The sequence below is a fragment of the Fukomys damarensis genome, unplaced genomic scaffold (assembly GCF_012274545.1).
Source record: "Fukomys damarensis isolate Sample0158 unplaced genomic scaffold, DMR_v1.0_HiC HiC_scaffold_16, whole genome shotgun sequence".
NCBI lineage: Eukaryota > Metazoa > Chordata > Mammalia > Rodentia > Bathyergidae > Fukomys > Fukomys damarensis.
The window spans coordinates 120,314,208-120,327,474 of NW_022900928.1; the positions used below are offsets into that span (position 1 = coordinate 120,314,208).

General features: G+C 36.2%; 1 long non-coding RNA gene across 1 annotated transcript; it reads right to left on the reverse strand.

The window, feature by feature from the left end:
- Positions 1–8,553: 8,553 nt before the first annotated feature.
- On the reverse strand, positions 8,554–13,006 carry LOC104853699. Its single transcript, XR_777864.1, has 3 exons — positions 12,928–13,006; positions 9,050–9,150; positions 8,554–8,643 (listed from the first exon to the last, which is right to left on the reverse strand). It is a non-coding gene; the product is annotated as an uncharacterized LOC104853699 (long non-coding RNA).
- Positions 13,007–13,267: the final 261 nt, after the last annotated feature.

Sequence of the window (13,267 nt, forward strand, 5' to 3'; positions counted from 1 at the left end):
GGCATCATGGTCACAGGCTTTCCATGATTTGCAGGGTGTTCTGGATTAGTCCCAGGGGCTGCTCCACTTCCTGACATAGCTGCACCACTTTCTCTCACTCGACTTTGGCAGGAGAAGAGAAAGTCACCATATAGATGCGGAAGCATTTCGTGCTTCCTCCTTTCTCTTCTTTTCTCAACTTCCTTCTGAGATGTGACCCAAGCATTGTGGGACTGAAAATGTGGATGTGCTAGCTACAAAACAAGAAATACAAATTGGGAGAAAAGATTTGGAAAAGAAAAAGCAAGGCAGAGGGCATGGGTTGAAATTAATTTTCAAGAAGTTAGATGTAATTACAAAGTAAAACTCTAATATCACAGCTGTGGTTGTCCACCCAAATATAATCTTCACAGTTCATGAATTTGACTTCCTATTCATTAATGGCTCTCCCCTAGTTTGTGGATGTGTACTAATCATAAATGAATTCTTAAAGCTTCAAAACAAAGGAATTATAATACAAAGGTCACTGTTTATTTTTAAGTGGCTTTTCATAATCTAATACCAGAGATTCATGACAAGATAATTGATTCCTTCAGGAATTGTTTGGGGGATGAAAGGACTAATTTCCACAAAACTCCACTTTGGCATTGTCACATTAAAGACAGTGAAGTAAAGGGAAGCCACAGGTGTAGTCCTCCATCCAATGCATATAATCATAGAGTTTTAGTTCCAGGAAATTATCGGTAGCTTAGCCTCTGATAGTTTGTATTAGGTAGAATACTAAATTGGATACTCTAAGAACAAGAACTTAAGTTGCATAAAAATTAATGTATTTTTATCCTTAAAATTTAGGCTGATATGGAAGCTCTGTTATAGCACAGACATCCAGGCACTTGTATAACATTCCATAGTATTATATTATTGATCAGCAGTTGTGTGGATCCTAGCTATTGTATGGAGGAAAGGGCAAGGTGATGATGCACACCTTACTTTTCAGGCATATGGTAAAATTCTCATACCTGTTTTCTATTTAAATACCATCAGTCAAAACATGGTCACATGACACACTTTCTGCAAAGGAGGATGGGTAACTGTTTTATTGGGCAGCCATATTTGTGTCTACAAATTCAAAAGTGAAAGAGATAAAAGGAAATACCAGTGGTACCTAAGGTAGATTTTGTGTTCACAGAACCTGTGTACTTTGACTTCCATATACCATTGGGTCTAGAGTGTCTAGAAGGAGTTTTTGTGGGAAACAAGCCCTCAAAATCTTATTCCATCTTAGAATAACTATCTACTCTTTGGTTGCCACAAATGTATGCCTCACTAATAGGGCTTTCAGATACTTCCCATATTTTACACCTCTTTATTCTACTGTTCATCTCTTTTGTCTAAGAGATGACATGACAATTATAAGAAAAAGTTATACTTATCAAACAATGATTAAAATGAAGTGTTAGAAATGTGGGAGATAAAGGTTATATTTTCTCCACAAATGCCTCCTCTTACCAGGGATTGATCATGGTATAAAATGAAGCAGTGATTTTCTACATGTTGATATCTAAGGTGGACCAAAACTTGCTCACAAATTTCATGTGACAGAATATTAGTACACATTAGTTCTCAGTTTTGTTAGAAATTTGACCCAAACGTCTGCTTTTCTCCTCTCTTTTGTCCTCCTTCGTTATCATCATTACAAAGGGAAGTATTGAACTGTTTGGACTTCATGAGGTAATAAATGAATAATAATTAGGAGCAAGCCATGGTGCTTTAAGTTCCAAATCAGCCTTGAAATCACGATCCTTGTCTAGCCTTTGTTTAGCTTATCTGTTGAAACATGTACTTTTCTTTTCCAAATCATTAGCAGGTATGAGCAGAGGGGAATCTTCAGTGACTTGATTAACTAATGTATGCCCCTTCTTCACCAAGGTCATTTGTGAAAGGGGTGAGATCAAAGAAAGAAGATGAACTCAATTTTCTTTTTCTAAGCACTGACACATGGAAAAAGTAGTGGGGCTTTCTAGGCATAGATACGAAGATTGTAGACAATCTTCTCCAGATGCAAGGGCATACATAAATGTATAACATAATCCTTTTACTTCTTCATCTGAGAAATGTCCATTCATTTCAGATGCTCCTTTTTGGATCATGTCTTTAACTTTGGGGGATCCAATTTTTTAAAGTTCTTTATATATTCTAGATAGTAAACCGTTGTCTGAGGAACAGCTGATAAAAATATTTTCCCATATTGTGCGTGTCTCTTCACTCTTATCAGTTTTTTTGATGTGCAGAGGCTTTTTAATAAGATGAGATTCCAGTTGTTGATTCTTTGTGCTAGTTTCCATGTGAGGTTTTTTTCATAAAGTCTTATGCCAATGTCTTCAAGTGTTCTACCTAACCTCTCTTCCAGCTGGTTTAGTGTTTCTGTTTTAATGTGTTGATCTTTGAACCATTTTGATTTTAGATTAGTGCATGGTGAAAGATATGAGTCTAGTATTAATCTTTAGGAAGTTGAACCCTAGTTTTTCCAACACCATTTATTGAAGAGGCTATCTTTTCTCCAGTGAGGGTGTTTGGCTCCTTTGTCAAAGATGAGGTAGCTGAGTATGTTTGGAGTTGCTTCTGAATCTTCTAATATGCTAAATGAATGGACCTTGAGATCATTCTCTAAAGTGAAATAAACAGGACACACATGTGTAAATACCTAAATGTTTCCCTGGTGTGAGAAACTGAAAGTGTAAATGAGGATCAAAATGTATAATAGATATTGTCAAATAGGAAGAAAAGGTTCAAAGGGGAAGGGAAACTAGGGAGGGAGGGTGGAGGAAAGGAAAGAAGTGAAAGAAAAAAATGAGAAAGGAAGGAAAAATTGGAAGCAGAGCTTTTGTAAATAGGGAGGGGTGGAGGGGTAGAAGAGAGGGAAGGGGAAGGGATGAAAATAAGAACCAAGATATATCATGTACAGGTTCAAATTCCCAATGATGAATGCGAACATAACGTATACCTAAAATGTACCAATAAGCTCAATGAAAAAAATGTATAACACAATAAAGGTGCATCTGACACATCAGGTTATTATGGTGATTACAAAAACTCAGTTATATATTAAAATATGTTCTAATTTTTAATTTAGAAAACAGATTAAAATTAGGAAAATGTAATGGCATTTTTCATATAATATAATCCACAGACATGATTTGGAAAATGTAAGACATTAGGAAATCATGCGCAAAATATCTTGATTATTACTGTATACCTACTGATTATCTCCCAAGTTGGAAATATTTAGTCTATCTGGTTTTACTTGCCACAGGTAGAAAACTGTTACCCTGAATTAATTTTGAAATCAAAGGCTTTTATTCCTTTTTATCCTTTTAATTGGGAAGTGCAGTTCGTTTTACAGATTTACCTTCAGCTATGTGAAAAGAAATACAGCAAAATAGGAAGGGCAGAAAGTGAGTAGTATGGAAGCATGGGATGACTTTGTTTTGTTATCGTGTTTCTTCAGGAATGTGCTGTGATCCCTCTTGATTGTCAGGGTCCAGTTTTCTTATGTAAGATTGGAACGTCAGGAGACTCACTGGAATAAATTAACGAGGTTAACTCTCCTTTCTCTACAGTACTACGTTTAGGTACAGACCAGAAAGAACTTGAGGTATATTCAAGTAATAACATTTTGTTTTAAATATGAAAAAGAAAAAAAAATCACGGAAGAACCAAATGCACAAGTTTTACATACAAAAAGGAAGTGGAATACTGTGATATAAACAAGCTCCAAAGCTGGCTTTCCCCCTGAAGATCTCTCCTTTTATATTTCAACTTGTCATGTTGCATAGAGTGCAAGAATATAAAAAAGTAAAGTGTAAGTCCACTAAGTGGGGGGAATTTAATAAGCTGTCTCTAGTAAGGCTTGACTTTGAATGAGGAATCAACTCTGTCCTCATTCAGACAGACACAGTACAGACATTTGCCCTTCTCAACTGTGACTCTAACTTGAGGAAAATAATATCACCAAGCAGTTAAACCAAAATGCATGCTTTTTTTTTTTTTTGGTAAAAATTCATGTCACCTTGTCTGATATAAAAAAATCAGCTAATTTAATCTAAAATAGTCTTTGTTTGTCTCCCCACTTCTTTTTCCTTTTTTCCCCTCCAATAAAGCAAGTTACAGAAGCAAACCCACATTCCCTCTGGAGGAATTCAGTTTCACTCTGCACCTTAAGACAGTCCCGCTGACAAATTTACGTGGAGAAGTGCTTCTCACATTCAGCTACACAAGCAAACACACACATACACGCACATGAACACAATCTCTATCAGGGAAAATAAGCGAAAGTAACAGAGTCTGCAAGAAGACTTCAGCATTGGAAGCTTCTCAATTTTGTAAAGATGGTCTACTATCTAGAATATATAAAGAACTTATTAGAATAACAGGCTTGTGTGTGTGTGTGTGTGTGTGTGTGTGTGGTCTAAATAAAACTTAGTTTGAAATCATAAGTAGGAAATATTCTATCATAAAGTAGATAATTAAGTTTAAATAAGAGTATAGTAGAACTTTTTGAAATTAGAAATCCTAATGGATTAAACAACTTACACATAGAATTAATGAGCTAAAAGATAGATCCAAATTAGCTTTTTCAAGATGTGGTCTAGACAGATAAAAAAATGAAAGAAATATGAAGATGATGAGAAATATGATAAAATGAGAAAGTTTAATATTAACTAATAGATTATTCCAATAGATTGGACCAGAGGAAATATTTTAATATATAATGGGTTGACAGTTTTCCAGATATGTTAAGGCACCAATTAAGATATAGGAAGCCCATAGTATATGCTATAAAAGTAAAACTGGAAGTCCACAGCCACACATCTGAAACTAAGCAATCTATAGGTACAGAGTTCTTAAAATAGGTGAAGTGAAAGATGAAACCACAAAAATGAAGAGGTTCGGTGAAACGCTAACCTCTCTAGGACATTAATGGTAGCAGACAAGACTATAGAGTTAAATACTTCTCAGCAGCCTAGAATTCTGTACCCAAAGAAATCATCTTTCCAAAAATGGGATGAAATAGGGATGGGTTAAATAAATACAGTCTGACAGAGTTTCCAGCCCAGACGCCATTTTCAAGGTATATTGTGGAGAAAAAACTTCAACTAGGAAGAAATGATCTACATAGAAAGTCCAAAAATGTAAGAAGGAATGGTGGGCAGAAATATTGGTAAGTAGCTGTGTACAACTAAACAATTGTGGCTGTTAAAAGCAGTAAACGTTAGCATTTTGTTTCGTTGGATAAAAATATCTTAGAAATAAATTACTGTTATACAACAGCATGTAAGTAAAAGACAACTAAATGCTTTCTAATTTCAGGAAGGCGGTAAATAAAATGGACATCTTCTGACTTTAGTGAGTCCTACTGTGTTAAAATAGCTTTTTTTTCTCATTGAGTTTATTGGTACATTTTAGGTATACAGTACAGTTACATTCATTATTAGGATCTTGTACCTTTACATGACAGGTCTTTGATAATTCTAGAGTTTAGGTACAGAACATAAAATTCCCAAAAAATCGAAATGGGAAGTGAGAAATGGAATTAGAACATGAGAACAATGAAATAGACAAAATTCCTCAATTGTTTTTGAGGGGAAGCAATGAAGAATGTGGGAAAGTGGGATAAAGAGATAGCAGCACCAACATGACAACATAAATTCAAATGTGTTAGTAACAGCTGAATAATGGCTATGTTTACATATTGGAATACAGAAGTTAAAGTTAACAAACTGATTCCCCAAAGCCATTCTTTCCTTCTTCCAGGGTACATACTGCATACTGTCTAGGTAGTGAATGTATTTCTCAGCCACCAATAAAGGTAGGTCTGTTTCTTTCTTGCATCTTTTAAATTGGGGTTTGTTGTTGTTTTGTTTTGTTTTTTTGTTTGTTTGTTTTTTTTTGGAAACAAGTTCTGCTAAGCAGTTCAGGCTGGCCTTGAACTCACTATGTAGCTCAGACTGGCCTTGAACTTAGGAAAGTCCTCCTGCCTCAGCTTTCCAAGTGCTGGGATTATTGGCATGTGCCACTATACCTGGCTAGATAGATCATTTCTATAGGTTTCGGCCAAAGAAGTATGAATAATATGATATTACTTTGATATCATTTAAAAAATAAAATCTCCAGATGTCTTGGTCTAGAATTCTTTACCTTGTCTGTCTTGGGCTGAAATTTGAACAAGCCCAGACCCAGCTTGGACCATAAAGAAGTGGTCACACTGCCAGGGACCACACAGCTACTGAGTAGATGGCCCTGGTCTGTGTAACGAGGTAGTTGAGACAGCCTCAAACTGAATGCCATCCACAGAACTGTTACTTGAAAGAGGAGTTACCCTGTCTTATTAAGCTACTGCAATTTTCAGTTAGCCCTTGTTCTACTAAATGCTACATATGCTAATATCAATAAAACTCTCCAATGTTCAAATAGTATCATTACAGAATATAATATAAAATTTGTTCCATTTTTATATGTATATATTATATATGCTACATATGCTAATATCAATAAAACTCTCCAATGTTCAAATAGTATCATTACAGAATATAAAATTTGTTCCATTTTTATATGTATATATTATATATGTGTGTGTGTGTGTGAGAGAGAGAGAGAGAGAGAGAGAGAGAGAGAGAGAGAGAGAATGTGTGTGTGTGTGTGTGTTTGCCTAGAAGAGAAGGAAAGGGAAACTGATAAAATGGGGACTTCTGCATTTTAAATGATGCAGTGTTTTCACTGAAACTCCGGTGTTTGAAATTTGTTTCACTAGAGTTCTATTTGTATGACTGTGACCAACTCACCCTAAAAACACTCAGTCCCTATAATTGCAGGCACTTATTCCCTGACTGCCTAATCTCACAGAGTGTGAGCAGGGTCCCACGAGGCAGGCAAGGCCATGAAACTACCAAATCACCAGAAGTGTGCTGAGGCTTTGTCACTCAGAGGAGACTTCTAACGTGTCTCTTTTCTATTGATACAGGGCTGGTATCTGAGATGTGCTCATGAAAGCTGACTAGACTCATGGATAGTATATCAACAATGTTTTCTCTCCCTCCTTAGTATTTCCACCTCCTTTCTCTTTCATCTTCTACTTCTTCCTCTTTTTCTTTGCCTTTGATTTCTCTTTCTCTCATTCCTTTTAATGTCATCATCATGATTATCAACAATGGCAAACAACCTTTTTCTCTCCAGCCTTCTTTCTTTTCCTTTTTTCTTTTCTTTTGTGATCCTTCACTCCACCACTTGATATGAATTAAAAGGGCTTGGCTGTTCTTTCCCACTCCTTCTTCCCACCAAATGCCAATTACACAGGTAATAACTTGACCAGAGTGGCCTGGATCCCTAGGTTTGGTAATCACCAAAGAGTTGGCATCTCCAAGGAAAGCCAATTAGTGACTTGTTGGATATCTGAGATTTGATATACAGTGGCTCTTCCTTCACTATAAAAGATACAGGACCTCTTCTTTCAATGTAAAAAATACATGCAGAAGTTACTTGTGGCTTTTAAACCATAAGCACTTGGAATAATGGTTCAGAAAAGACAAAAATGGAAGAAGAAATAGAAATTAAAGAGGCTATGGTGGGAGTTAGGAGGGCACAGAGTAAGAGAGAAAGAGAGAGGAGAGGAAATTAGAGAGGCATTAAATAAGAATTTCTTTTTTGTGTGTGTGTGTATTGGGGATCGAACTCAGGACTTTGCTCTTGCCAGGCAGTAGTGGTGCAACTGAGCTACATACCCAGCCCAAACAATGATTTTTGATGCTGAATTCAAAACTTAATTGATATATGTACACGAAAAAATATACATTTAAAAAAATTGAACCAGTTCAATTTGTGTTTCTGCTCTTTCTACTCCAATTATTTATTGAATCAAAATTTGAGTGAATTGACTTACTGAGTGTGAGGTAGAAGTACAGTGCTTCCACTTACATTTACAACTAAAAAAAATGATGACATGTAACATAAAAACATATTTTTTTCCCTGAGCACTCTTAGCAGAAATGGACAAGATCAACTAAATGTTTGTAGCTGGTCTGATTAAGTCCTATTCAGTGGAAAAGCGAATTTGAGATAAATATTAAAATCTTCTAAACATGAAAGTTTTTATTGCACTATTTGTGTGGTAAACAATAGTGTTGACATTGATTTATATGAAATATAAAATATTGCATGTTTTATAAGCAGTAATATAAGATAAAAACTAGTGCTATGAGTAGCATGAGTCACCGGAACCCCACATTTGAAGGAAATAAAGAGAATTAACAAAATCTGTTATTTCTCATTTGCTTTTTGCTTCATATTTAATCAGAACAAAGTGAATATGGTAAATATTCCACATATGTAAATACGGCTATCATATCTCCATTAATCATGTAGTACAACATTTGATATTCTCAATTAAAGCCTTTAATTTGCCTGCTATAGTGCCTGGAGTCCCAAGAGTAATTCTCTCTTATTTTCCTAGATAACTTATTTTGGGAAAAATAAAATAATGAAATGATCTTAAAATGAAAAGGCCTGAAAATAGCGCTCTTATTTAAATTACAATACTTCACACTCATGTGAGATTTCTTCCTCTTTGCAATCACGCAGCTGTTTTCCTCAGGGTGTTCTCACAAGTTCCTAAAGAAAAAAATTGTTATGAGCCTTCTGAAACCCTAAGGAAAGCAGCTGTGTTTTTGATAAACTGAGCTAAGGTTTCAACACTTCAAGCTATAGAAAAATTTACACGGGAATTTTCTGCATTGTATATCCATGAGCAACATATTTTTAACAGTAACAACTTACACTGTATTTAGTCAGAGTTTACACAGCAGAGCAGCCCAGCTGAATACTGTGAAATTGAAATCCTGACCTTCAACAGAAGACTGTGCCCTAAACATACAGAGTATCTTTCCCAACCTGTACAAAAACATGGGGGAAATCAGTGAAGAGTGAGAAGATGAACTGGCTGACTTGGCCACCACACATGCAAACGTCCTGTCATATATTACTGGTGTTAACCAATGATTTCAGTAAAGAAGTTTACCAGATCTTGAATGATTGAAGGGCTGGGATGCCTCCCATCTGCGATTCTCCTTGTGTATGATCTTCAAGCTCCCTCACCTTTGCGGTCAAAGCCTTGTCCTTCTGATCTCAGACAAGGAAACGTGTTAGCAGATTGAAGATAGTTTAAAGTTCCTTTAAAAAAAAAAACTATCTAAGAAATGACCTGGCTTGTGTCCACTAAATCTCAAGAAAACATGCATAGAAATCCTCACCAGTGTATTCCATGGCTTCCCTGCATGAACCCTTGTTACTTGGAGTCACTTTGGCACCCTCTCAGACCTTTCCTCCAGGTGGAGGTGTCGGCCTTTGTTAGATTTCCTATCTGTCAAGCAGAATCTCATTTATTCAGGGCTTGCTTCTTCATCCTGTGCACCATTTATCCTGCTGACTTTTCCTTCGGTTTCTGCCCTTTGTATTGTATGGCCAATGGAACAAAGAGTCAAACTTCAACGTATTCTGTAAACAACATGTCTGTTAAGAGCTCCGTGGTTTATATCACTTTTTTTTTAAGGGAAAGGGCAACACTGCACTATAAATATCCCCCATCTAATTAATGTAACACCTGCAGTGTATGAGTTTCTGCTCTAACTCAGCTGTATGTATTTTATGGTAAAGAGGACATAAATGCAGACAAGAAAACAGGTGAATGGGATGTGGCCTGATACACACAATTAGAGAATTAGCCAATCCATGCAGTGATTGAAATGAGGTGTCAAATTGGCAGTTTAATCATTCTTGATCATTGGTTATCACATGAACAGACAGAATGCATGCTACTAGTTTGAAATAGGTTTCAGAAAGGAATTAGTGGCCTTGTGTGGCTCTTCTCATAGATGACTCTCCTCTCCTTGGAGAGGTAAAATAATATTCCCAGGCTCATAGAACTAGTTAATGGCAGAGGCAGAATTGGTAGCTGTATTTCTAAAACCCATCTTATATCCCAGTACCAAGAGATAGTCTTCCTTTCTACTTTGTAACACTCATTTCATATCTGTTATATGGTCCTGATGTCAGTGAAGCAAGTTCATGTTTATTGTACATGAAGAATAGTGGTTGTTTCTAGATAGAGATGAAAATAAGTTGTGTTAAGCCAATTTGATTATCTTAAGGATGTTAATCCCTTTTCTACTTTCTTCTCTCTCACTATAGCTGGAACAGTGCATAGTGTCACATACATCAAAACAATTCCTGTGTCTTATGAGGTCACCAAGAAAACCCTATAATTGCCCCTGCTGATGCCAGGAATGCCAGGAAAGCCTACTGTCCTAAGTACAGGACACAACTCTTGCAAATCAGCCAGATGTGGCAGAAGCCATACATAACACTAAATCTCCCCAGAAAAAGTATGTTTAGTTCTTAATTCCCAGCACCTAGAATGTAATTTTCTTTGGAGATATGCTGTTTAGAGAGGTCATCAAATCATGAGGTGTGATGAAACTATAGAGAGTATGATGAAATCTTAATAATTTATTACAGTAAAAGACAAGTTGCCATTAATCACCCTTAAGATGCCTCCCCTCCCACGTCAAACACATTCATCCTATTGTTCTTGCCACCTTTTGAAGCAGTTTTAGGAATTCTCCTTCATAAATGTCTTCACAAGATTTGACTGACACTAACTCTGCTGAAAGAGAGAATAGGTGGAAAACTTGAAGACATGGGTATAGGCAAAGACTTTATGAACAAATCCCAGACCACACTAGAAATATTACAAAGAATCAATAACTGGGATCTCATCTTATTAAAAAGCTGTTGTACAGCAAAAAATCACCAGCAGAGTAAAGAGACAACCAACAGAATGGGCAAACTTTTTCTCAACTGTTCCTCAGACAATAGATTGATATTTAGAATATATAAAGAACTGAAAATAAATCAACCCCCACAAAATTTAAAGACCTAATACAAAAATAGCCATCTGAGATGAATACACACCTCTCAGATGAGGAACTAAAAATGGCAAATAAATATATGAAAAAATGTTCAACATCACTGCTCACTCAAGAGATCCAAATTAAAACAATGCTGAGATTCCATTTCACTCCAGAAAGAATTGTTATTGTCATCAAGGAATCAACCAGTAACAAATCCTTCTGGGGATGTGGGGAAAAGGGAACCCTACTCCACTGTTGGTGGGAGTGTAGACTGGTATAACTACTGTGGAAATCAGTGCAAAGATTCCTCAAAAAACGAGGGCTAGAGGTTCCATTGACCCAGCTATCCTCCTTCTGTGTATCTTTCTGAAAGAATTGAAAGCATGATACTACAGGGATAAATGCACACCCATCTTCTTGCAAACAACCCAAATGCTCATCAACTGATACGTGGATAAAGAAGATGTAGGTTTTTTTTTTTAACACAATGGAGTACTACTCAGCCATAAAGAAAGATCAATTTGAGACATTTATAGCTAATTGAATGTACCTAGAGACCATACTCTTAAGTGAAATAATCAGACACACATGTAACTATCTCATTGTTTCTCTGGTGTGAAAAACTGAAAGTGTAAATAAAGACAAAAATGTATAATAGATATTGTGAAATTGGAAGAAAATGTTCAAATGGAAAGAGGCAGAAGGGAGTGGGGAAAGGGAAAAAAGAAAGAGAAAGGGAAAACATAAGGAAACAAAGATAAAATGGAAACAACCCTCTTGCAAATAAGGGGAAGAGGTATAGAAGGGAGAAAAAGAGAATGGGAAAAATATGAATCAAGATATGTCATATACAGGTAGAAATTCTGTATGATGCAAATGATCACTGTGTATATATAAATTATACCAATAAAGTTAATTAATGATAAAAATATGTGATCAAAATTTGGTAAATGCTGCTATGTGCCATAGAACAGAAAGGCAGGCTTGTGAAACCTGTATGGGGTCTTCATCTACTTCACTCCCTGGATCTGTCACAGCTTGACTTCTGGCTCTTCTCCAGGGTTAAAAATAACCATGAAAGTAAACATTTTGCACTGATTCAAGAAATCGAGGTAGCCGAGAGAGCACAACTGAAGACAGAAGAAGAGACTTTAGGCTGAATCTTACTCCAAAACAAATGGTTTCCTTATAAAGTAAGGAGATTTGGACACAGCCATGAATTCAGGAGAATACAGTGGACCCTCAAGTTATGACCGGCCTGACATACAAACACCTTGGATTAATTAGGTTAATAGAAGATTTATCTGCCTCTTGCTACCTACAGTGTATACCCAGGTAAACATCCAGATCTCAGCTGTATTGACTTGAAACTAATCCTTCCTTGGGAACCGTTTAAATACGTAAGTTAAGGGGTCATTGTGCTGTCGTGAAGATAAAGGCAGAGACTAGCCAGTCAAGGAATATAAGCAATGGCAATTAAATCACTAGGCAGTAGAAAAGATCCGTGCAGCAGATTCCTCCTCACAGCCTTTGGAAGAAACCAACAGTACGGGGTAACACCTTGATCTTGGACTTCGACATTCTAGGTCCCTCGAACCATAAATTATTGTTATTTGAATAGTGGGTGGATTTTGACATAGCAACCAACCAAACTAACACAGGAGGTAAGACAAAAACTATTTCCTGCTATCCTGCTGCAAAGAAAATTAAAAAAAAAAAGGAAGAAAAGATGGGAAGAAAGAAGGAATGAAACAACAAAAAAAAGAAAAATATGCGATTGGCTCTCTGCCTTTATCCTTATGATGTTATCTGTTACCAATATATATTACTTCTAGCAAAATTCAATATTCTCATTATAATCAATATAATGGATGGTCCCATGTGGGAAAATAGATTAGTAACTGATAAAACTATGTGCCATCTACTTGACATACCCTTAAGGCTAAACAAAGTTAAACCTAATACAGAGAACCATGCCCACACTCACATGCCAAAAAGTAATCATATTCTTTTACAGTGTGAAACTGGGAGAACTAAAATTATTGACTCATATCCTCCAACTCTTGTCCAATTTGTGACACTAAGAAAGCGTGACTATTCATAGTACAGCTATCGTGGAATTCCTGACATCAGTTAGTCACTGTGACGCCTTCTCACACTACTTCAACAAACGTGTATTATCAGAAGGTAGAAGGACAAAAGACACGGGATATACTTTTTCTATATATAGTTCTCTCTAGGCAAGAAACCTCTGACGACTTTTACTTCTATGTTATGTCTGCATCAAATCTACTATTCTCAGAACTTGAACTCAAACTTAATTGGAT